Raw genomic sequence first — 26,555 nt, 5'->3', positions numbered from 1 at the left:
GCCCCAGCTAAATAGAAGATAATATCTGTGAAAGACGAAAATTTTGAATAAACAGTGTTTGAAAACGCTTCTGTTCAATGATAACATGTAGCAAGCTTTAAAGATCACGCTAATATTTCATTCAGAGGAGGAATTTCATTAAAGAAGGAATAATAAGAAAACTAGAATAGACCACTGACATTGAAAGTGAAGTTAAAATTTTAAAATCAGCATTTTTTTTTACAGTTCAAATCATTAACAAGGTGGAATTACCTAATAAAATACAAAGTAAATATTCCATTAGTTTGAAAAATATAGCATATATATTTTTAAATGGCAATGTGCAATATTTGAAAAAATGTTATAATACACTGATCTAAATGCAAATACGCCAGGCTAATGCGTTCTTTCCACACACCCTGTGAGACACACAAACCAGTTACCTGCTGCAGACAGAACTACTTGGGAGCATGAAGGATCTATAGTTCTAGTTACTTGGGGTGAAGGAGGCCCAGTCTTACAGACTTGAGAATATTCAGGATCTAAATCTAAAGCATAATCACTGTTTTTATCCAGAAATTTTTATAACTCTGAATTCTGTTACTCAGCTAAAGTTCCATTACTTGCTCCTCTTACTGTGGACGATCTAACCAGCTTTCAAGGCCAGATTAAGTTTAATTTCTACAAAGATTCTCATTTCTACCTCAGTCAACCTTCAGTCTTTGCTAAACTGTGAACTCTTGATAGACTGTGGCATTTGACACAGAATTAAACACTAGTGTTGCTCTCTACTTTTCTTTTCATGTTAATTTGCATTTTCCTTCAAGCTATACTGAGATAGGCATCAACACATATCAATCTACATTTCCCCATTTCCCCTGACAGCATCAAAGAAATGCTCTCTACAGACTTGACACTCAAGATTGTAGTTCCCTTTTTCTACAAAACTATTTGGTCTTAAAAATAGGAGAATGAGGACAAGCCACTGACTGGGAGAAAATATTTGCAAAAGACACATCTGATAAAGGACTGTTATGCAAAATATACAAAGAACACTAAAAACTCAACAAGAAAATAACCTGAATACAAAATGAACCAAAGACTTTAAGAGATACCTTCTTACCAAAGAAGATATACAGATGGCAAATAAGCATATGAAAAGATGCTCCAAATCTTAAGTCATCAGGGAAATGCAAATTAAAACAATGAGATATCTCTATGGATCTATTAAAATGGCCAAAATCTGGAACACTGAGGACACCAAAGCGGATGAGGATGTGGGGCAAAAGGAACTCTCATTTATTGCAATTGCGAACGAAAAATGGTACAGCCCTTTGAGAAGAGTTTGGTTTTTCTCTTACAAAACTAAACATAATCTTATATAAATACAATCTAGCAATCGTGCTCCATGTTATTTACTCAAGATGTTAAAAATTTATGTCTATGCAGAAACTCACACACACAGATGTTTATAGTAGCTTGATCCACAACTACCAAAACTTGGAAGCAATCAAGATATGCTTTAGTAGATGAACAGATAAACCGTGATACATCTAGATAATGGAATATTATTTGACACTAAAAACATGAGTTATTAAGCCATGAAAAGATGAATTTACTAAGTGAAAAGAGCCAATCTGAAAAGGCTAAATAATGTATGATTTCAACCAAATGACATTCTAGAAAAGGCAAAACTATGGACAGTCAAATGAAAAGTAGTTACTAAATGTGGGTGTTAAGGAGGGATAAATAGATAAAATACAAAGGATTTTTAGGGCAATGAAAATGCTGTGACATAATAATAATAACTATATCATTATACGTTTATCCAAAACCATAATGTAAACTATGGACTTTGGATAATCATAATTTGTCAGTGAAGGCTTATCAATTGTAACAAATGTACCATTCTGGCGAATAATGATAATAACGGGAGGCTATGAATGTGTGGGGGCCAGTAGTATATGGGAAATCTCCGTACCTTCTCAATTTTGCTGTGAACCTAAAAAATAAAGTCCTTCCAAAAGAAAAAATAAAAACAGGGAAATGTAGATATTGAGATGATAAAATCAAGCAAAATTACTACATAGGCCTCTAAATAACTCACATAAAATATGGTAGTCATTTGTCCCATAAAACTGGTATGCCTTAATAAGAACTTTGGATGACCATACCTTAGGAAGCCTTCATTTTGAGAGCAATTATTTTTATGTTCCAGATATGCATCTAAAAAATCCAAATCAGATCTTAAAAAGACATTAAATACAAAGGCTTCAAAGATTCACAACTTAGGCCATATAGAAGATGCATACCTGTTTATCCTTAAAACGCAGGTGTTGGTTTACAGGAATAAGGGTAGATTTTGCCTATGGCCCTCCTTAGCAAATACATTTGCACTTTCCTTTCTCACATGACCCTCCCTTATATAACTGCCATCATTGGACCTAAAAAAAATCTGCACAAGGAGGGAACTAAATCTGTTAGCACACTGTGGTCAGAGCATAGGATGTCTCAGACAGCAATACCACAGTGCTTGATGAGATAGGGCTGGGGCTAGTGGGTGCGTTTTTGATAATATAGCCAAGGGAAATAAAGACAAAACTTTTATTTCTCCACTATGCCCTAAATAAAGGAAGAACCACATGAATTCAGTGCCAGGCACCCATACTTTCCTACTTTCTGCACATATCTCTATCATAGCACTGATCATTAAGTACTGTATGAGGTAGTTTATATGTCCATCTTCCACAGACTAAGTTACTTGGGGTGGGATCACTCAGAGACCATGCCTTTTCCATCTTTATCACCTTGCACAATGTCAAGCACATGGTAGAAATAAAGTTAATGTTTGCTGAATGAGTGACTGCATACGCACTGGCGTTGGACAGATGATTTGAGATAATTTTTAAAATTGCAATTTAAAAATGTATCTTGCCAGTTACTTTTAGAAATATCAGTATTCATTACTAAATCCACTGGGTAACCTTAGCATCATTAAAAGTGTGATGACCACACTGTGTGCCTTCTGAAGAGATGTAAAAGGAAGTATACAGTATCACTTAAGAAGCAAGCTCACCAAAAGAAAAAAAGACTGAATCTAATCAAAACTCGATCTAAAAAGCAGTAGTTCTCAAAGTGTGCCCGCCAGACCAGCAGTTTCCACATCTCTTAGAAACTTATTAGAAATGAGAATTATTGGCCCCCACCCCAGGTCAACTGAACAGGCCAACTGAACAGGCCACTTTGGAGCAGGACCCAGCAATTTGTTTTAACGTGCCCTCCAGTGGATTCCAATGCACGCTCAAGTTTGAGAACCCTCAGTCTGGAGCTAACTTTCATGTGTAGGATACAAGGCAGGTAGAGTAACCAGTTAATGACACCAGAGAAAGTACACAGAAAAATCCAAAATGTGAGACACTGTACAGGACAATTGACTTTGGTTCTGCAATAAGTTAGTGACACAGGAAAAAAAAAGTGACAAGAGATTTAAGGAATGTATTAACATCAAATGTTTTGACTTTGCTTGTATCATAATTTAAATAAACTCAATAAAAAAAGTCATTTTTGAGAAAATTGGTAATATTTGACTATGGATGGGATATTAGATGATAACGTTGAATTCGCATTTTGTTAGCAGTAAGGACAACATTTCGTTAATATTTATGTAAGAATATGGTTACACTTGTTAGAGGCACAAATCGAAGTATAAAGGGAAGAAATAACATGGATATCTGGGATTTACTTTAAAATACGACAGAAAAAAAAGAAACAAAGCAGAAAAGCAAACAAATGTGGGAAGTCTTAATCACTGCTGAATTTGGGTGATGGGTACTAGTAGTTCTATATATTATGTTTATTTTTAAATACATTTTAAACTTTCAAAGTAAAATTTAAAGTTTATAAATTTTGTGATGCTTGGCATATCTTCCATGTCAAATGTTTTTCATTGCAACCATTTATTCAACAACTTTTAAAGAAGCATTACTTTATGCTTAGAGCATTGTTTTAGGCTCATAGGATTGAATGAATTCAAGTTTTGTGAGGCCTGAAAGTTACAAGACTTGGAGAGAGGACCCTTTTGAAAAATTAGATACAAAAGTAAATATTTAAAATGAGAAAAATCACAATAAGTGACAAGATTCCAAAAAGCTTATTTATAAATACTACAAACATCACAAAATGCAGAAAAATATTTTTTTAATTATTTTATTTATTTATTTTTAGGCGAAGCAATCCTTGGTTGACCTCACAGATTACAAGGACCCTGTCAGTTTACAATCCCTTATTTTTATTTTTTACGCCTTCAGCACCTAGACTTCCTAGGTTGTCTCCCATCCAAGTACTAACCAGGCCCAACTCTGCTTAGCTTCCGAGATCAGATGGGATTGGTCTTGTTCAGGGTGGCGTGGCCATAGACAAAATATTTTAAGAATGAAATAACCCCCTGGTCCATCTCTATAATATTGTGTTCTTTCCACATTTCTTGGCTACATGTTCTTTGACTGCCTATTCATGTGACGATACTTTTGTATTATCACGTTCTACAGAGAAAAAAGAAAAATTATTCAGCCTTTACTTTAGGCTGTCTGATGGAAATGTGCTTTTATTGTTGATAGTTTAGAAAGTTTTCTTTGCTCTTCAAATTAATTATTGCTAATATCATGCAAATTGTTAGATTGTTCTGTTTGAGGAAACCCTTAATCAAGTTCCTTTCATGTCTGAACCATTAATTTTAGAGCATTTCAAGTTTTCCTGGGAAGTGACTGATGTCTCCATTAAAGTGGCATTTATGAGTTTGTGTTTTCTTCCTCAGTACCAGTGTTTTGTCAAATCCAATCTGAAACTTAAATCTTCTACCGTTTTAATTCATTCCTCTTAATTCTACTTTTCTTTTTCCTAAAGAAATACTACCTTTAGTGAGATCTGAAAAATTTTTATTAAAAGTCACTAAATTCTCAGTGTCAGAACAAGGCCTACTGATTTCTTCATATTCCATGAATATTTTATCTGAGTTTTCTTTCGATTTTTTTATTAAAGACAACAAAATGATATAGCCCTCACATATTTCCAAATTAGGAGTCTGTAATTTCTCACTTGTTTTATCCAAAAGGTCTGAGAGATCTTTCCACATGACAGTTGAAATGTCATATTCCACTGTGCAAAGGGTACACAAGATATCTCTGTATTATTACTTACAACAGCACATGAATCAACAATTCTCCATGTGTATAACCATGGAGTGGTATTTGTTATTTGGTTTACTGGTGTAACATTGTGTATATGCTTTCCCACAGTTTAGATCAATTCTTCTTAAGCAGCTTTGAATAAATAAGTCACATTTAATGTTTCATTTTGACATTTTCCAAGTGTTCATCCAAAAATGAATTAAATTTAACATTTACTTTGAAAATTCTCATGAAATTTTTGTTGTTTGAAAATTATTTCATTTAATAATATCCTCTGAGAGGAAACCTCATTTAATTTTAAACCCATAGCTACTTTTTTGGCACTTCAAAACTCTAAACATTTTTTAAGCCTATTTTTCAAAATGTTGGTTGGCTAGCGCAGTGGTTCTCACTTTGGCATGCATCAGAATGACCACGAGAATTTTTTTAAAACATTGACTGCTGGACCCCATTCAGTGGTCTGGAGTGGGGCCCAAGAATTCTGATTTCTAACAAATACTCAGATGAGGCAGATGCTATTGGTCTTAGTGCAGTTTGGCTGCTACAATAAAAATACCATAGATTGAGTGGCTTAAACAACAAATATTTCTCATAGTTCTGGAGGCTGGGAAGTCCAAGATCAAGGTGCCAACAGATTCAATGTCTGACAAGAACCTGTTTTCCTGGTTCATAGATGGCAAAATTTCCCCAGTGTCTTCACATGGTGGAAGGGACGAGAGAACTCTCTGGGGTCTTTTTTAGTAAGGGCACTAATTCCATTCATGAGGGTGCCATCCTCATGACCTAATCACATCCCAAAGGTCCTACCTCCTAATACCATCACCTTGAGGGTTTGGATTTTAACATGTGAATTTCAGGAGGACACAAACATTCATTTCAAAACACTGCTAGTGGTCTGAGGAACATACTTTGAGAAGCTAACACATTTTTATTTTATTTATATGTAATCTAAATAACCATAGTCATTATGAGTTCCATGGAACCTTCATAACTTTTAAGATTTCTTAATACATGTATTAATTCTATAAACCCAGATATGTAATGTCTGTCTTGTTCTAAATAGTTTACAAGCCAAACAATATATGTGACCTTTGATTTTCAAATAAACTAGCCAGCATCTCATATCAATTTGACAATCTCCTTCCATTTTTTCCATAAAATGTTGACGAAGAAATTTTTCATTAATGTTCTGTTGAAACTCTGTAAATATTTGATTAAAATTTTTTGAGGGAAGAAAGTACCTTATATTTTTACTGAATGGTATTAAATGAAATAAATTACTGAATGATATTAAATGAAATAAATTCATTCTAAAAAGCTATAATGAGATATCATAGTAATTGTCAAAGTTAAAATGAAATTGCTGCTGAGATTTCTGTGTATTCTGTTAACCTAACAAAGTATGTTTTTCTTTCCTATGATTTTAATCTTCCCTTTGTTACTTTATTTCCTCTTAGAAAGGGTCTTGAATCTCATCATCTTTATCTTTCCTGTTATTTTCATCATTAATATTCACTTGGTTGTCATCTTTTTGCTTATCTTCATATTTTGACCATCAGAATATTTTTAACAATAGCTTTTGACATGTTGACATTCTGAAGCTCCTGCCAATATTTCACTTTTTGTTTTGACTCCATATAGGATACTTCCTTCTCGTTATGTATGAACTGTGGAATAACCAAGAATTTCTGAATATAAAAAATTAACCTAAAATTAAGACCTATATATTTATAAATCACTTCTGTTATTCTGAGCCACATAACAGTATTATCACATTGTCCTTATGTAATACACATTAAGTTCTTGATGAATCTATGTAGAAGTTTTGTTATTGGACAACATTTCTTTAAGCTATTTCATACTGTCAGTGGCAATTTTGCATGCCCCTTCTTCTGGAACTTCCAGGCCTCATCTGAAAAGATTGCATGCTTGATACAACATGCTAAGATTTGATAGGTAAGATGTATAAAACAAGTTCCTTCACATATAGATGGATTAGCTTCTAGAGGTTTATGTTGTAAAGTCTACTTTGTGGGATTCTCATAAATAAAGAAAAAAATATAGTGTGTTTATTGAGTATATTCTTCAAAGGACAGACCTTTAATTTTGACTAGATATCAGGAAGAAACAAATCTTCCTTTTTTAATGTTACATATATGATGATTAGAAGAATGTTCCACATTCTAAACTGTTGCTTCAAACAGTTCAAACTTTGTTTCTCCTGCCTCCATTTCCCATATATTTTTGGCGACAAAAACAGCAGCACATGTTTACGTCATGACCTGTGTGGCCATAAATGTGATATCAGGAGAGTCAGTGTTCGGATCACTCCTGGGAGCCCTTCCTATGTTGGCAGGGCTAGCAGTAACTCAATGTACCCAAAAGTGATGGTGAATTTCTTCTTTTCCTCCATTGTTTTATAGAAAGTGCTTCAGGTGTAGGAAGTTTATAGTTTAACCATTACAAGATGGTGTCAGGATAAAATGAGAAAAATGGACATTATTCAGAGATTCTAACTTGGAAACTGGTTATAATATAAATTAAATTTTGAGTTGACTGATTTTTATAGAGGAAGGACATATTTTCAGTTTACTAGGGAGAGTTGCATTTTATGAAGTAGGGAAGCATTTTTATTTCTTAGAAATATAAGTATGTGATTTGGGTAAACTAAGGGAAAAAAACAGTAGACATTTGTTACATTTTCCTATTTTTGAAGAATCCTTCTTCTGAGCAGAGTCCAGCTCCCAACACGGAAGCTTAAATGCCTGCACTATAGTCGGGGATTGGGGAACCCTTGCCCCAAACTTCACCTACTGGATATACTTACCACAAACTTTAAATACAAGGTAGAAATATAAAGAAATAGAGACCATTTGTTCTGCCCAGGGTGGTGGTCAAAGGGCAGCTATATATTCAGATCGAGGGGCAGCAGTATCTGTGGTTCTAGGGATGATTGCTTATGCTCAGTCTTGAGGTATTTCTAACAGGTGACTTCTGCAATGTGAATTAGGGAATTGTTCTTGGCTATGAAGAGTCCAAGCATGATTCTCCACCCTTCCCAAAGACTGCTTCATATAAATACTCTTTTCTGCTGCATTTAGACAGTATCTGCAACTAAAATCCCCAAATATTATAAACATCAAACTCTTCGATGAGAAAATTTACATTTAAAATGAAAAAAATAAATTTTTAGTCCACAGATTAAATCACTCATTAAACTGCAAAGTTTTAAAAATACAATGTGAATATATTAAGAATGTATACAAACTCAATAAGTGAAAGCAAATAACCTGGTTAAAAAACAGACAAAGGACTTGAATAGACATTTGTCCAAAAATCAGATACAAGTATCTAATAACAAATTAGATAATTAGATAATTAATCACTAATTATGAAAGAAATGGACATCAAAAGCAAAATAAGATATCACTACAAATTCATGAGGATGAATGGCTATTACAAAAATCTCAGAAAATAGTAAGTACCGGTGGTTAAATGGAAAAGTGGGTAAGAACCCCTATGCATTGTTGGTGAGATTATAAAATGGTGCAACCACTAAGGAAAACAGCATGTCAATTCCTCAAAAATTAAAAATAGATTACTGTATAATCCAGAAATCCTATTTTGGGATATATAGTCAAAAGAATATAAAGCAGGTCTCAAAGAGATATTTGCACATCTGTATTCAGAGTAGCACCATTCACAATTGTCAAAACGTGAAGGAACACAAATGTCTATCGATGGATGGGTGGATAAACAAAGTGTGGTGTATACATACAATGGAATATTATTCAGCCTTAAAAAGGAAGGAAATTCTATCACATGCTACAATATGAATGAACCTTAAGGACATTGTGCTAAGTGAAATAAGCTAGTCACTAAAAGACAAATATTGCATGATTCCACTTATATGAAGTATTTAATGCAGTCAAAATCATAAAGACAAAAAATAGAATGCTGGTTGCCAGGTGATGAGGAGTGCGTCAAATGGTGGGGTTGTTGCTTAATGGGTATAGTTTCAGTTCTATAAGATGAAAAGAGTTATGTAGATAGTGGTGATGTTTGCACAACATTTGAATGTATTTAATATAACTGTAGACTTAAAATGTTTGACAATTTTTGTTGTTTCTTACTACAATTTAAAAAAAACACAAAATATTTTAATTAAAAAAAGAACAACACAACATGTAGAAGGAAAGAAATCCTAACAGAAGTTAATGAATATCTCCCGTTTTTCTTTCCTCTGATTAACTATCATGTATGAGTCTTCACAACTCTCTCTTCCTTACAATACTGTGGGAGTCATAAAAAGGCAATCAGTGAAGAAATTAATAGGTATGGGGGAAAACCACCCTCATGCCAAGCATGTCTTACTTTCCTCTCTAAATTAAAGTGGGTTTCCTCTATAGTTGGTACTGCTTGGGTACCACTTTTAGATAGTAAGCAGAGGTAGAGAAGACAGCTGCTCCTCCTGCTAAACACAAAACGTTATTCTGATGAATATAATTAGATTTATTAATGATAGGAAGTCATCTGTGAGAAGCAGTTTTTGGGAATGGAAGACATGTAATGAAGTCATAGAGATTTAACACTAAACAAATAACAAATAATCTTAGATACACAGAATTCATCGTGGAAAAAAAAAAAAAAGACATTGCACAGGCTGCTAAACTCTGATGGAGCAGGCAGTGGAGAGCATAAGCCATCATTCTAAAATGGGTTTAGAACAACTGGTTCTCACAACTGTCTCCTGGCATAAATGCCTAGTATGCTAAATGGTTCCTGAAGTTTTTCTGCCTGTGAAAAAAACTGCCCCATCATTCTACAGATTCCACTTAGAAAAAGAAGCCATAAGTCAAAAGCAATGAATTTTATTTGAAGTTACTATATATTTTTATATGAAAGAATTGCTCCTGAGAGATTTTGATATATATTTTTAATCAATTTTTAAGGCTTTTATTTTTATTATACAAATGATGACAGAAACATGTATTAGGAATGACATTTAAAGTTTCTTTCAAACCTAAGCTTCTATATTTATACCACTTTTAAGAGAAGAATCCAACAAAGTGTATGTACTTGAAGCATCTAGAGATTTTTGTCAGGGATACTGATTTTATCTTTTACTACAAGGTTAGAATATACTGATATTAGAGAAATCTTGTGACCAGTAAAAGTAAAAATGTGCATTCCTGATTTAACTGTTCTTCCAAAGTTTCAAAAACAACTATTAAAGATATTAACCTATCACCCCGAAGGAGAAATTCCCAAATGGCAAAAGTCATCATTCTAATCTGTTTAGTTCTACAATTAAAATAATAAAAGCTAAATGTAGGCATCAGATCTCCAAACTTTTGAGAATATCAATCAGATTTTGATCAACTAATTTCAAGAAGATGAAAAATGATATACATACTGTTAATGCATTTCACCCCTGAACCCTGATTTTACTGTAATATTATCTCATAGGTTTCTAGAAGAATGATTTTTTTAGAGCTAAATTTGAGTTGAAAGTGAATTAAACTCTCAGTCATTAATTCTATCACCAAACAATTCAAATGATTATAATACTATAGTGGTTTTGAGGCACTATTATCATTTCTATTCTCAAAAGAGTGGGGTTAAATATGTCAGATACAATCTTATCCCTTAAAATTGTAAATAAAATTATCTGTTCACCATTTTTTAACCCATTCATTAAATGCTCTAACCATATTGTCTGACTCCATGTTTAGTTAACTGCACAATAACATACTATCTATTGAAAAAATCTTTAATTTTGAAATTAAGAAATATTAGTACAAGTTCATGATCTTTTATTTAAAACCTTTGGTCCTGGATATGTTTGGGACTTAGAATCTTTTGGATTTATATAGAGCATGTGGGGCATAAACTATAGCTTAAAATATCCCAGAAGCATACAATATATTAATATTTCTCCAGAAAAAAAATCCTATGAATATTTATACTAAAATAAAGACCATAAATAATTTCATGCCAATTTAGGTCAAGTTTTGCCAAAAATTAGCTTCCACAAATTTATGTAAAAAAAATTATTTTTGAGAGGCATCTGGATTTCAGAATTGTGGAAAAGGAACTGTAGGCTCATAATTCAATGAAATCTTCAGTGTTTACACACTGTTTCTAAACAGCCTGTTCATGAAACAATTTTAATGAATTATAATTATTTAAATATAATTATTTAAATATCTCAAAAATTTTGTATGGTCAATTTTAAAACAATGTTTTTGGTGTTTTCTGGTTCAGCATGTAAGGAGCTTAAAATCTATTACTTAGTCTTAACAAGTAAAAAGGTGAATAAACAGACAAATCAACTACTCTTCCTAGATTTATCAGAGAATTGAGGTTACAGGGCACACCAACTGCATCCCCAGAGAGACAAATCGTGACTTACTAGAGCAGAAACCCACGTCCACAGAAACCAGTATTAGGGTAGGAAAACCTGAACAGCAACTGATATATTCCAGGAGGCTCAAAGTGAACAAGTCTGAGAGATAAAAACTCTAGGGGGACCAAGTAATGTGGGAGCTTCACAATTTGTGTTTTACCTCCAGGAGCTCTACTAGGTTATAATTGTGTGAATATTAGAGAAAAATCCCCTTGGGCTTCCTACAGGGAGGTGAAAAGTAATTATTTATTTAATTATTTATTTTTATTGGGGTAACATTGGTTAATACAATTATATAATTTTCAGGTGTACATTATAGTCTATCTATATATCCTATTGTGTGATTACCACCCAAAGTCTAGTTTCCTTCAGCTACCATATATTTGATACCCTTTACCCACTTCACCTCTCCCCTACCCCCCTATATTAAAAGTAATTATTTTTGAAATAAGACAGAGAACTCCACTCTTCCTAAGAAGGCCTGCTCTCAACAGAAACTATTTTACCAGATCCTAAACTACTGGGGTTTTATCAGAGACTAACTGACTCAGAAGAGAGAAAAAAAAAAAAAACAACTCTAGCCTACTCTAGCCTTTCAAGTGGGGGAAATAAAATACCCAATACTAGTCCCCTCTTGCCATCCAGTACCACCTAAAGGGGTGAAAAGGAAAAAACTGAGAAGCATTTGAGAAGTCACAACTGAGAGGCATAGATTTACTAAAAGACTGAGACCTAATCGTAGGACTATAGAACTCTTCCACTCACACACCTGACCACTGTATTACTAAAGACCTGCTTTACCATATACCTAATATATCATATCATATTTCAACAGAAAATTACAAAGTTTTTTGTTTGTTTTTAAAAAACAGTTTGAAAAGATAGAGCAAGCATTAGAACCAGGTCCAGATATGGCAAAGATGTTAGATTTATCAGACCATAAATTTTAAACTATGATTAATATGCTAATGCTTTAGTGGAAAAAGTAGACAAAATGCCAGTAAAGTTAGATAATATACATAGAGGGATGAAAAACTGAGAAAGAATCAAAACAAATGCTATAGATCAAAAATATTGTAATGGAAATTAAGACTGTTATAGATGTGTTCATCAGTAGACTAGACATGTTTGAGGAGAAAAAAATCTCTAAGCTTGAGAATATGTCAACAGAAACTTCCAAAACTGAAAAAGGAAAAATGACTGGAAAAAAAAAAAAAGACTATTCAAGAACATGGGGCTAACAATGTAACATATATATAATAGGAAAAATGACTGGAAAAAAAAAAAAAAAGACTATTCAAGAACCATGGGGCTAACAATGTAACATATATATAATGGGAATATCAGATGGAGAAAAAACTGAGAAAGAAACAGAAGCAATATTTGAAACAAGAATGACTAAGAATTTCCTAAAATTAATGTCAAACACTAACCCATAGATCCATGAAGTTCAAAGAACACTGAGCAGGATAAATGCCCAAAAAATAAAACCTAGGTTTATCATATACAAATTGCAGAAAATCACGATAATCAGAAAATCAAGATAAAAAGTCTTGAACAAAGCTAAAGAAAAAAAATCACCTTACCTAGAGAGAAGCAAAGATAAGAATTACATTCTTTTCCTCAAACCATGCAGATAAATGAAGTGAAATATTTAAAGTGTTGAAAGGAAGAAAATTCCAGCAACCTAGAATCTGAAATCAACCTTAAAAAGTAAAGGAGAAATAAAGTTTCTAAGCAAAACAAAAGTTGAGGGAATTTACTGCCAGTAGACCTGCTTTGCAGAACTGTTAAAAGAAGTTCTTCAGAGAAGAAAAATGACATACGTCAGAAACTTGGACCTATATAAAAAAAGGAAGAGGATTAAAAAAGGAATAAATGAAGGTAAAATAAAATAAACTTTTTTCTTATTTTTATTGATCTAACAGGTAACAGATTGTTAAAAATAATAAAAGAATGTATTCAGTGATTACAGTTTATACGTGAAGTGAATAACAGCAATAATACAAGGGACAGGAGAAAAGAATTAGGAATCTAGTATTACACTACCTGTGAATTGGTATAGTGTTATGTGAATGTGGACAGGAATTAGTTGTAAATGTATATTGAAAACTCTAGGTTGACCACTCAATAAAGAAGATAACTAATTATGCAAGAAATGAGAGAAAATGGAATCATACAAAATGCTCAATTAAAACTACAAAAAGCAGAAAAGAGAAGACAAAAATAAGAAGGACAAAAAATAGAAATCATTAAAAAGCATGGTAGATATTAATGTAACTATATCACTAATCATTTTAAATGTTAATGATTAAATATACCAAATAAAAAACACAAATTGGCAGAGTGGATGAAAAAAACAAGACCCAACCATATGTTGTCTATAAGAAACATATTTTAAATATGAAGACAGATTAAAAGAAATGGGGAAAGATATACTATGCTAACACTAATCAAAAGAAAGCAGTAGTTATATTAATTTCACATAGAGCAGATCTCAAAACAACAAAATTATCATAAAGAGCAGCCTTATATAATGAAAAAGGAGTAAAATCTCCAAGAAGACATAACAATCCTTAATGTGTATGTGTCTAACAACAGAGCATCAAATTAAGTTAGACAATAATTGATAGAACAACAAGGAGAAATAGATGAATACACTAATGTGGTTGGAGACTTCAGTATCTCTCTGTATGGAAATAGACATATTCAGCAAGCAGAAAATCTGTAAGGATATAGTTACTCAACACCATCAACCAAGTAGATTACTACAATAGACACCTTTATACTACTTCATCCAGCACAGCAAAATGCATTCTTTGTAAGACTACATGAAACATTCACCAAGATAGACAAAACTGTAGGCCATAAAAAGATCCTTAACAAAATTAAAAGAGTAGAAATTATACAATATAGGCCCTCAGACCACAAAGGAATCAATAACTTAAAAATATCTGGAAAATCCCCCAATATTTGAAAATTTAATAACGTATAGCTCGAAGAAGAAATTTCAAAAGAAATTTAAAAATACTTTGAATTTAATGAAAATGAAAACACAACTTATCACATTTTGTGGGATACAGCAAACGCAGTGGTTAGAGGGAATTTTATAGCATTGAATGTGTATTTTAGAAAAGATGAAAGATCTAAAACCAATAATCTAAGCTGCCACGTAAGGAAACTTGAAAGACAACAAATTACATCCAAAGTAACCAAAAGAAAAGAAATAAAAATTAGAACGGATATTGATGAAATGAAAACAGGAAAATAGAGAAAAATCAATAAAACCAAAGTCCAGTTTTCTGAAAGATCAGTAAAATTTATAAGCCTCTTATAAAAAAAGGAGAAAAGGCAAGAATTACTAATATCACATGAAACACGGATCCCATGGACATCAAGAGGATAACAAAGGATTACTAGGAACAACTCTATGCCCACAATTTTCATAACTCAGATAAAGTGTACCAATGCCTTGAAAGATACAATCTGCAAAAATTCACATAGGAAGAAACAATCTGAATAGGCCTTTATCTATTAAGGAAATTGAATCAATAATTAATAGCCATCTAAAAAAGAAGGCATCAGGACCTAATGGGTTCACTGGTGAAATCTATCACATTTAAGGAAGAAATTATACCAATTCTCTGTAATCATTTCCAGAGGATAGAAGCAGAGGGACTACTTCCTAACTCATTCTATGAGGCCGACATTACCCTGATACCAAAACTAGACAAACGCATAACAAGAAAACCACAAACCAGTATCTCATGAACACTGATACAAAAATACTAAAGAAAATATTAGCAAATTGAACCCAGCACTGTATAAAAGGTTATACACCATGACCAAGTTGGATTTATCCCAAGCATACAGTCCCAATCAAAATACCAAGTTATTTTGTGAATAACAAACTGATTCTAAAGTTTATATTGACCAGCAAAAAACCCAGAAGAAACAATTGTATTTTGAAAAAGAACAAAGTCAAAGAACTGACACTTCCTGACTTCAATGTTTACTCCAAAGCTATAGTACTTAAGACAGCACGGTACTGGGGAAAGAACAGTTAAATCAATGGAACTTACAGAGTCCAGAAATAGACCCACATAAATATAGTCATCTGATCTTTGACAAAGAAGCAAAGGCAATACAATAGAGAAAAAAATAGTCTTTTCAACAATAAGTCAAAGAACTGACACTTCCTGACTTCAATGTTTACTCCAAAGCTATAGTACTTAAGACAGCACGGTACTGGGGAAAGAACAGTTAAATCAATGGAACTTACAGAGTCCAGAAATAGACCCACATAAATATAGTCACCTGATCTTTGACAAAGAAGCAAAGGCAATACAGTAGAGAAAAAAATAGTCTTTTCAACAACGGTGCTGGGACAAATGGATATCCACAGGCCTGCACAAACCTTAACTCAAATTAAATTATAGACCTAAATACAAAACACAAAACTACAAAACTCCTGCAAGATAAGAGAAAATCAAGATGACTTTGGGCATAGCCATGACTTTTTAAATGTAACATCAAAGACGCAATCTATGAAAAAAATAATTGATAAATTGGACTTGATTAAAATTAAAAATGCTCTGTGGAAGACATTGTCAATAAAATTAGAAGACAAACCATAGACTGGGAAAAATATTTATAAAAGACATATGTGATAAAGGCTGTTATCCAAAATATGCAAAAAGCTCTTAAAACAACAATAAAAATCCTAACAACCTAGTTTAAAAATAGGCAAAAATCTGAATAGACACCTCACCAAAGAAGACATATAGGTAGCAAAGAGGCATATGATTTGTGTTCAACATCTTATGTCATTAGGAAATTGCGAATTAAAACAAATATGAGACACCACTACACAGCTATCAGAATAATGAAAATCTAAAGTACTGACACCACTAAATGCTGGCAAAGATGTGGAGCAATGGATACTCTCATTCATTGCAGGTGGGAATGCAAGATGGAACAGTTGCTTTGGAAGACAGTTTGGCAGTTCCTTAAAAAACTAAACATACACTTACCATATGATTCAGCAATCACGCTCCATGGTATTAATCCAAATAAATTGAACACTTATGTCTACACAAAAACCTGCACTCCAATTATTATAGCAACATTATTCATAAGTGCCCAAACTTGGAAGCAATGTTTCCTTATGTCCTTCAGTAAGTGGGAAGATAATCTGTTGTACATCCAGACAATGAACTATCATACAGAGTTAAAGAGAAATGAGCTATCAAGCTGCTTTAAGGAAGAATCTTAAATGCATATTACTTAATGAAAGAAGACAGTCTGAAAAGGCTATACACTGTAGGGTTCCAACTATACAACATTCTGGAAAAGGCAAAACTATGAAGAAAAAGACAGAAAAAAGAACAGTGATTGTGGTGAGGGGTGGGTCAGGAAGGGATAAACAGGCAGAGCACAGAGGATTTTTAGGGTAGTAAAACTATTATGTATCATACAATGTGGACTTTTCGGTGATAACGATATTTCAGTGTGGATTCACTGATTGTAACAAATGTCTCACTCTGGTGAGGAATGTTGACAGTGGGGGACGTTGTGGATATGTGGAGACAGGGGGTTTATGGGAACTCTCTGTAGGTTCCAGTCAGCTATGAACTTAAAACTGCCCTAAAAAAATAAAGTATATTTTTAAAACAACAAAAAACACTTTGTTTTTGGCATAAAACCACTGTTACTTTAAAACCACTCGCTGGACCTCTGGCATTCCTTTTTTTGCTTCCTTTCTTTTCAATGTTCTTTAACACTCAGCTAAGCCAATAGGTCAAATAGCGGCAGTTTCAAATTACTCAAATAGTTTGACAACATAAGGAAATAAACTACAGTGAAAGCCCAGTGCCTAACTTGTGAAAAAAGGAAAGAAGGAAAAGAAAAGAAAAAAAAAATTTACTAAAGATTTCTCTTTTGTTTGCACATGATTTGCATCAGACTAAAGAAATCATCTGAACGTTAAAGGAGCTATAGCTTGTGAAAATATATGTTCCAGGGTCATAGGTAACTATCCTCACACCTTATATATGATAAGATGGACCAAAATTTTTTCTTGCCACATTCGTTCAACGACAGGGTAACAGAGGATGTATTATTTTTTCTACAACAAATTAAATCACAATAAATTCATAATACACAATAAATTATGAAGAAATGTAATGCAAGCTCAACTTTGATCTAATTTTCATCTTTATCCTACCCTAAGCCCAAATATGCAGGAATATACCTCCAGATAGATACCACCTCAGACTTGCACAGAAATATTCACCTGGGTTGGCACGTGTAATTGCAAGCTTCCCAATGCTGGTCAATTTTGTCATTAAAAAACAAAAACAAAACAATACAAAACCAAGCAACTTTTGTGTTTTTATCAGCTCTAGAGAAATGTAATGTGGCTTCAATGTTTTACCAATTATCAACATTCCTTCAAGGGTTATCTTTAACTTAAGATATTCAATTCTCCCTCCTCCATTTGCTCTGTGTGACCTTGAAAGATTTATTTCAGCTACATCTCAGGTTCTTCATTAAAACCTTAAGATACTAATAGTACCTGCCTCAGAGGATTGCAATGAAGAATAAATAACATGGTGTTTAAGAACAAAAACTGACTGAAAATTATTTCCCAAAGAGAGAAATACTATAATGCATCAAACTAGTGACTAAAGTGAAGGCTATAATATGATTTAAAAATGTTTAAATTAGTTTAAAAATTCTTTTAAAATTAAACCAATCCTAAATGGTTACACCAATTGTAAAACCTCACAAGATTGTTTTTTTAGAGGACTATTTTGACAGCTGGGGAATTCAGGCATCTCAAAGTGTTTACTGAGGCAGCAGGAACCCTCTGACCTATGAGGAAAGTAAAACTCCTCATAGACACTTAATTGTGAGTGCCTAAATACTGTACTTTCCAACATTTTGATTACTTGGGTTTTAGTATTTTGTGTGTATTTTAAAATGCTGTAAAATTTGTCCTATATTGAGAAAAAGGCTTCCAGGCCATCACTATCATTTATCAATGGTTTATTACTCTTAGTTATGCCTGACCCTCAAAAATCTCCTTTCAGACATTCAAATTTGTTTTTCCTGTAGACCAATATTTAAAAATCCTCATGTTTCAATCTTCCTTAACCTATTTTATTATAGAGAAACACACTAAATGACACAATACTGGATGAAATAAGACACAATCAAACATTTCAGTTTTATAGCAAAGACTGTATGTTCAACAGATTTTACACAAAATTCTAACCATAACCTATCTTGGCAGTGTTTTTGGGAAAGTATGAAATATACAGAAACAGATTTTAACTAAAGATGTAGTTCTGACTTCTTTAATCTCTCAAAATGGATTGATTGCCTCATCATCATAGACTTAACAAATAGTTGAACAGCCAATGGTTACTACTTTGATTTTTACAGATTAAAAATAGTGAGATATATTTGTGTAGATAATTACTAGAATCGGCTATAAACCTTTGATCAAATTAACCACATTTTGGTGTTTTATTCTTAAGCCAAAATCAAATAAACCAATAAAGAAAAACAAGTGTGCCCAATATGAAATATTTTTCTACTTATGTTGGGCTATAAGTACTTTATAGTACAAACTATGCTATATTCCCTTATATTTATCAGTTTGAAAGGAGTGCTTATTGAAAACTATATTTGATCTACTGATGTCTATTAATGCACTTTTAATAACTTTTAGACAATAATAATATTTTATTTTATAATTGGGAGGAGCTGTAAACTAATGTATAATGTAAATAAGTCAATTTACATGAAACGAGGAAGTCCAAAATAGTATTCTGCTAAATAAAGAGCTAACTCGTGTACTTAATTTTCATGAAAACAACTATTTTTAAAAGAAAAATTTAATTCAAAATTCAGAATTAACCAAGTTTATTATTTCCATTGCATAGATTCCTTACAAGTTTAAATAAAGACATAATTCTCCTGCAACAGAATTAATATCAGACCCAATTTCTAGTGTTTGACTCCTCCTGTTATGAGGGAAGTTTAAAAGGAAACTCTTGGTATAATTATTTTCCTGTGTCAGTGACTAAAATACATCTTATTGCTCTGAAATGGTTAAGGTTTTCACCTCGAAGTCCCTAGCTTACAGACTGAGAATATTTTATTATATGACTTATGAACCGCATAAGGACACCAACTATTTTTATTTAGAAAGTGAGAGCAAAGCTGTTTTTTAGGATCATGTGGAATACTTTGTTATAACAAAAGAATATGATCTTTACAATGAGTTTAATAAGGATTATTAAATTAATCGCTGTTACCATTCTACAGAAAAGTTAGTCCTTAATTCATAAAAAAGTATAACTCTTCAAATTATAACTCTTTGTTAGTATATTAGTATAACTCTTCAAATTATTCCTCAGCATTGGCTGTTTTACAAATAATGTGATACCAATATTCTCACTCACTTAAAGGATTTTAGCATAGTAGTAACATCCAATCTACTATACGTCTTAAAGAAGTGAGGAATAGCCGCACAGCTCTTCTTGATTCCATAAGAGAGGGTAGGACACAGAGCAAATGCTGCCCCCAAGAACGGAGAGATAGCCAGGTGAATACAGGGACTCACAGCTTACCTGAGCAGTCTCACATGCAGAAAAAGCTACGGGAACCAGTGCCTCGATAGGAGCCCCTGAACTATAACTGATGAATTGCTGGAGTCTCAGCGTTGAAAACCCAGAGAGTTGAAAACTCTAGGGGGAGTGCCCACAATATGTGAGAATAACCTCCAAGAGCTCCACCAAGATTCCCACAGAAAATACCGGAAAAAAATCTTCTGTGCTTCTCTCGTGCTTTTGGCAGAGAGAGGAGGCAAGGAACCATTTTGAAATACGCCACCACACTTAAATAGGCCTACCCTCAGGAGAAATTCATTAACCAGAGCCTAATCTGCTGGGGTTTATCACCTGCTGGGGTTTTATTAAAGCTTAACTGACCTGGGAAAAGGAAATACCTAACTCCAGCCCACACAAGCTATTCAGCCCCACTGTCCCATTTAGAAGAGAGGAAGAAACTGGAAACAACAACAAAAACAACAACTGATGAAGTTCACAGTCCAGAGGTACTGCTCACCAAAAGACTGAGACCTAATCATAAAACTATGGAAAGCTTCCCTGACCCTCACAGCGCGCCACCATATCACTAAAGCCCTGTTACAACATTTCCTTTTACCCAGTGCGTTGAATCTGGCTATCAAGAAAAAGTATGAGGCACACCGAAAGGCCAGAAACACAATTTGAAGAGACAGCAGCCAGCATCAGAATCAGACATGGCAGGGATGCTGAAATTATAGACAGGAGATTAAAAAACAAACACGCTATGATTAACATTCTAAGAGTTCTAATGGATAAAGTAAAGTGTTAAAATCATAAACAGAGACCAGTCTCGAAAATTCCCCAAGCAGGCAAAACCAATTAAGTAATAAAAACAAAGCTTAATTTAGCTAATTGCAAGATTACCTGGACCTGGGTCATTTCTTGCTATGTCTCCAGAAATCATAAGTAAAACTGTTTCCCAAAATTGATATGAGATAACCACTAACCAATTCCCTAACACTGAAGAAAATGCTAACATTATCATCAATCACTCTGAAGAACAGACAACCACCTTCCTTCTCTCTATACAACCTGCTATATAACAATATACCCCAGAGCCTTATTCCATGTTTGGTTTGAGTGCCCCCAACTCTCGAACTCTCTTTGTGGCATGTGCACAATAAACTTTTACTAATTACTACTTTAGTGATCCACTGATTTTACTTCTGCTGTTTCTGAACTTTTGACAACGTGCAAGAAGAAATAGGCAATGAAGCAGAGGGATGGAAATCCTAAGGAAAAAACAAAACAAAATGAAGTGCTAAAAAAAAAAAAGTAATAGAAATAAAGAATGCCTCTGACAGGCTTATTAGTAGATTAGATACAGCTAAGGAAAAAATCTCTACGCTAAATAATATGTCACTAGAATCCTCAAAAAAAGCAAAGAGGACAATGCCAAATAAGCAAACAAAAAAACTCAGAACATAATATCCAAGGACTATGGGAAAACTACAAAAGGTATAATATACACATAATAGGAACAACAAAGAAAAAAGAGAAAAAGAAAAAGAATAAATATTTGAAACACTAATGACTAAGAATTCTCCAAAATTAATGTCAGATACCAAACCACAGATCCATAAAGTTCTGAGAACAAGCAGGATAAATACCCCTAAAACTATACCCAGGCATATCAGTTTCGAATTACAGAAAATCAAAGATTAAAAAAAACCCTGAAAGAAACCAGAGGAATAAAACTTTTTACCTATATAAGAATTATATCCAACTTCTTAGAAAACACGCAAGCAGGAAGAAAGTAGACTGAAATATAATTTAAAGTGTTGAGAGAAAAAAACTGCCAGCCTAAATTAAGTATCTTGAAAATTATCACTCAAAAGTGAAGGAGAAATAAAGATTTTTCTCAGACAAACAAAAATTGCGAGAATTTGTTGCCAGGAGACCTACTTTGCAAGAAATGTTAAAAGAAATTCTTTAGAGAGAAGCAAAATAATGTAGGTCAGAAACTTGGATCTACATAAAGGAAGGAAGAAAGGAATAAGTGAAAGCAAAATAAAAGCTTTGATTTTTCTTATTTTTTTTCATCATCATCAAAACAGTTTATTAAATACTAAATAAATTAAATACATTCAATTGAGTGCTGGTAAATGTTTAACAACCAACTCTCTGGGAAAAAAAAATGAACACATATTAGATAGCACTTGCAAATTTCTGTGGTGTAAAATACTCTCACCCTGGCCAATTTCAAGCTCTTAACATGACATCACTGAACAGGGAGTTCAGAATAGTGATGCACAGTAGCACACCCATATATATGATTTCCATCATATGAATGTAATAGGCATAAACTCAAGTGCGGCTAAAAATAAATATAGCAATTAGAAAGTGATGATTTTTGAGTATTTGCTAGCATTATTTTAAAAATAATTTATTGAAATGCAATTCAGCTTTATTTTTTTTTTAAATTGAGGTAACATTTATTTAAATTGAGGTAACATTTATTTATACTTTAGGTTTGCAACATTATGATTTGACATCTGTATATATCACATTGTGCTCACCACCAAAGGAGTCAATTAATTATACGGTGACTGATGGAAACTAGACTTTTATTTTCTCATTCTTAATAAACCTAAGCTATAATAGTTTGTTAAAATAATAATTGTAATAATGTATCAATTATGCATACTTATGTATATATCCTATGTGTGTATGATGGGCATCAGGTTCATTATTCACCACTGAAATGCAAGAAGCATCCACCAAACAATAACCATGGAGCCCTGAGGAATCACTGTATGGATGATACAGATAATGACACAGCTGAAGACTGGGTAAGATTGATTACTCATTTACACACCCACCTCCATCAAGCTACACATGCATCCTATAGGAAAGGAAGACACCTATACCATATAGTACAGGCATTTTATATATTGGAATTATGTCAAAGGCTAAAGAAAAATACTATTTTGAAAACCCCTATCCTATATATACCATCTTCCCCTTCGGTGGACAATGGCACCAAGTACAATTTAGAAAATTCCATCAGTATTACTTAAAATAGATGTTTGAAATTAATGGCAAAAGTCATCTTGAATTAAGGCTAAAATATAGACTGATTACTGATGTTAAAGGGATTTGCTGTAATTCACCATTGCATCTTATTGAAATGAATGACAGCATCTGTTAAATAATTATAAACCAGCTGGGTAGGAAAAATACTAGAAATTCATAATACATAAGACAATAAAGATAATTTGCTAGAAGCCAAACCAATATATAAATAACTTTTAATATAGCATCTATTAATAGGATTTTTAAAAGTTTATATATGGCATCAGACAAAAAGGATGTGTTTTCATAAATAGTCCCTGGCCCAGCAAAGAGCTAGTAAGGATATTACTTAACCTTATTGTAATATTTATTTTCTGTAGAGACACAGATGGCAAATGGCAGTGTATGTTCAGTATATTTCAATGGTTGAAGCCAGATTTTTATAAAACGCAAAGCAAATTCCTCAGAGAACTACTAAGGTAGCATAACAATTCATCACTAATAATTAATGAGTTAATATTAGTAAAGTTATTAGAATAATTCTTGGTATAGAGAAACACAATATAAGTGTTTGATAAAATAGAAGTAAGTACCATAGCTATGTTAAGTGTACTTCTTTATCGATACCTCACTATAGCTGTGGCATGATATCGACATACAATATGTCATGTACAATGTCCAATAAGTTAAGTATAATGCTTTTAGCCTCTTCTTTTTTATTCCTACTCATGAAAACATAGCAAAACATAAATGAGTTAATTATTTTGTTTACCAAATATTTATTAAATGCTTATTATGTACCAGGCACTGTTCTGAAGACTGGAAATGTAGTAACCAAGTAAAACACAGATCCTATTCTCTTGGGAAACCACCATCAACAGGGAAGGAGTAGAATATGGTGACAACTAACCATGATAATTTCAGACATTGATATGTATCATGAAAAAGATCTAATAAGATATTGTAATAGTGATGGGAGGTTGAAGTTATCAGTTTAGTAAATTAAAATAACTTTATAAAATGACTTTGGAAAATAGAAGCCATCCATTCTCTCAAGCATCTTACTATGCTATGCATCTTTCTCAAAGTTTGTGTCCCCATCTCTGAAATCCCCCATCCCATGGTAAGCATACCCTTCTGTCACTTTGCAGAAAAGAACATGCCTCCTCCCTCTCCTCACTGTATGTTAAAGATTGTCCTCCTCAAGACCTCTGTCTTATCTCTGTAATTTGCCCAGATATACTGCACTTTGTCCAATTCCTACATATCACCAAGAGCTATAAATGGGCTTTGTATTGTTCATGTATTTTATTTTCCACATACTGTAATATTTTGATATCTTAAAAACTTTCCTTAATGAAGAGAGACTGCTTCTCCCAAAGCTAGCCACAAATAGCAAAGAGCTCAGCCTGGATCATGACTTTGATAAGCAAACTAATCAACCCAGAGTCACATCTCCTCCATCTAGCTCAGGCACTCCAGGAGGCAACATTCCTCTGCCTTAATCATCCCAGAGACAGGTACCTGGCCACTAAGGCATACTACTATAGTTTAGAGTCCCCTGGAATTATTAAAGTCAGCCAATTCTAAATTGTTTATTCTGCCACGCCTTTCCTACAGAAAATCCAATAAAGGCCATGGCCTAGGCTCTCCCCTAGCTCATGCCCCTTCTTCCTTCTGACTGATACTGGTGCTTCCTCATGGAGCCCCACCTGACATGCCCTGCCTCCAGTTTCTAGGACCTATGAGTATAATAAAATTTTGTTTTTCTGTCTCTTCTATGTCTCCTCTGGGGGCTGCATATGACTATCAACTAAGAAAATACAGAATAGACTGCTATACTCTTAAGATCCACGCTGTCCTTTCCAAACATTCATTTTCCACTGTTTTGTGAAAACAACTGTTAATTTCAAGTCTCTCTTGTCCAATTATAGAGCTCCTTATCCCTCCTTATTGGTCATCTTTTACCTGTTGTTCACTTCCCTGTATTTAAATGTGTATTTATCACCTGGCCCACAGTCTTCCTGTCCATCCCAAATAGCACTATTTTCCTGAGTGATTTCAATTTCTTTAAAGATGATGTATTCATCATTCAGCCTCATAATACTATGTACTTCTCAATTTAAATTCATTTTCATGACATTTCAGCCACATATACATAAGATCATATCTTAGATCTTGTTATTAAAAGAAAGTAGTCTTCTTTTGAAATATAAAACTTCAATTTTCAATTCTCTGTTTACAACTTATTATCTTTACATCTTTTTCACTCTATTACATCTACTGTTACCCAATCTCATGAAGTTTTCCAATCCTTTGATCAAAATTTCTCCCAATTAACAGTCCCTGCCCATTTTTACTATCTTCTCATTCAACCTAAAAAGTAAAGTATAACTTTAAGCATTCTCTTAGCAATATCCACAACTAACTTATCCATTGATCTTTAGCTGAATGCAATATAGAAAACACCTACCTTACATCCTTCATTGAAACTGCCACACAATCTGAGAAAGTTACACAATTGTGAAATAAGGTGTTCCCTCAAAATTGTGATTGCCAACCTCAGCTAGGTCTCATGTTGCCCGACCATGTCTGTATATATTTCTACTCATCTATCTGTTCCAATTTCTATATCATCAGAGTCAATATTTTCCGTTTATTCAAGTCCTCAGTCCTATTACCTGTTTTTATTTCCCCCCATCTTTCCCAGTTAAAATCCCTGAAATTCCTGCCTCCTTATGTACATACCAAACTTTTTTACCCTGCATCCATCCTCCTCTTAGCCTACTTTAGGATTTCTTATTGACCTCTAAATATTTTCACTGATCTCACTGCCCTAGTTTTGCCCAATTTCAATACAATTTCCACACTACCACATTACTATGACTACATTTCAAAAAAGATAACTGATATTCCAGTTTTAAATCATTCAGTTACTACCTTCAAGATAAATCCAATATTCCTACAATAATAAAACTGTCTTCCTGTCAAGACTCATTTTGCCTATTTGCTCACCTCCCTCTGCCTCAGTCTGAGAAGGCTATGGTCCAGCTGAACTGACATGGCTGCATTATCCTGTTCTTACCATGTTCTTTTGCTTTTCTCTTTTCTACACACACCACTCCTTGAGCTTTGTCAACAAGTGAACTCATATTCATCTTTCAAAATTGTCCAGAAAGAAGTCTTCACTGATCCCCTTCTGCCCTTTTCAAATAACTGAGGCATCTGTCCTGTGCATTCCATATCACAAACATTAACACATTTCCTGTCAATGATCTCTACTTGTCTGCTTCCTCTCTACACAGG

General features: G+C 33.3%; 1 protein-coding gene and 1 pseudogene across 12 annotated transcripts in view; both read right to left on the bottom strand.

Moving 5' to 3' along the window:
* Positions 1–26,555, bottom strand: part of NOL4 (nucleolar protein 4) — a 276,392-nt gene that overhangs the window by 82,162 nt on the left and 167,675 nt on the right. The window lies entirely within an intron of this gene.
* Positions 4,278–4,396, bottom strand: LOC112469418 (annotated as a pseudogene).

The sequence above is a fragment of the Pteropus alecto genome, unplaced genomic scaffold, assembly GCF_000325575.1.
Source record: "Pteropus alecto unplaced genomic scaffold, ASM32557v1 scaffold146, whole genome shotgun sequence".
Taxonomy (NCBI): domain Eukaryota; kingdom Metazoa; phylum Chordata; class Mammalia; order Chiroptera; family Pteropodidae; genus Pteropus; species Pteropus alecto.
This window is presented reverse-complemented; position numbering and strand designations above follow the sequence as displayed.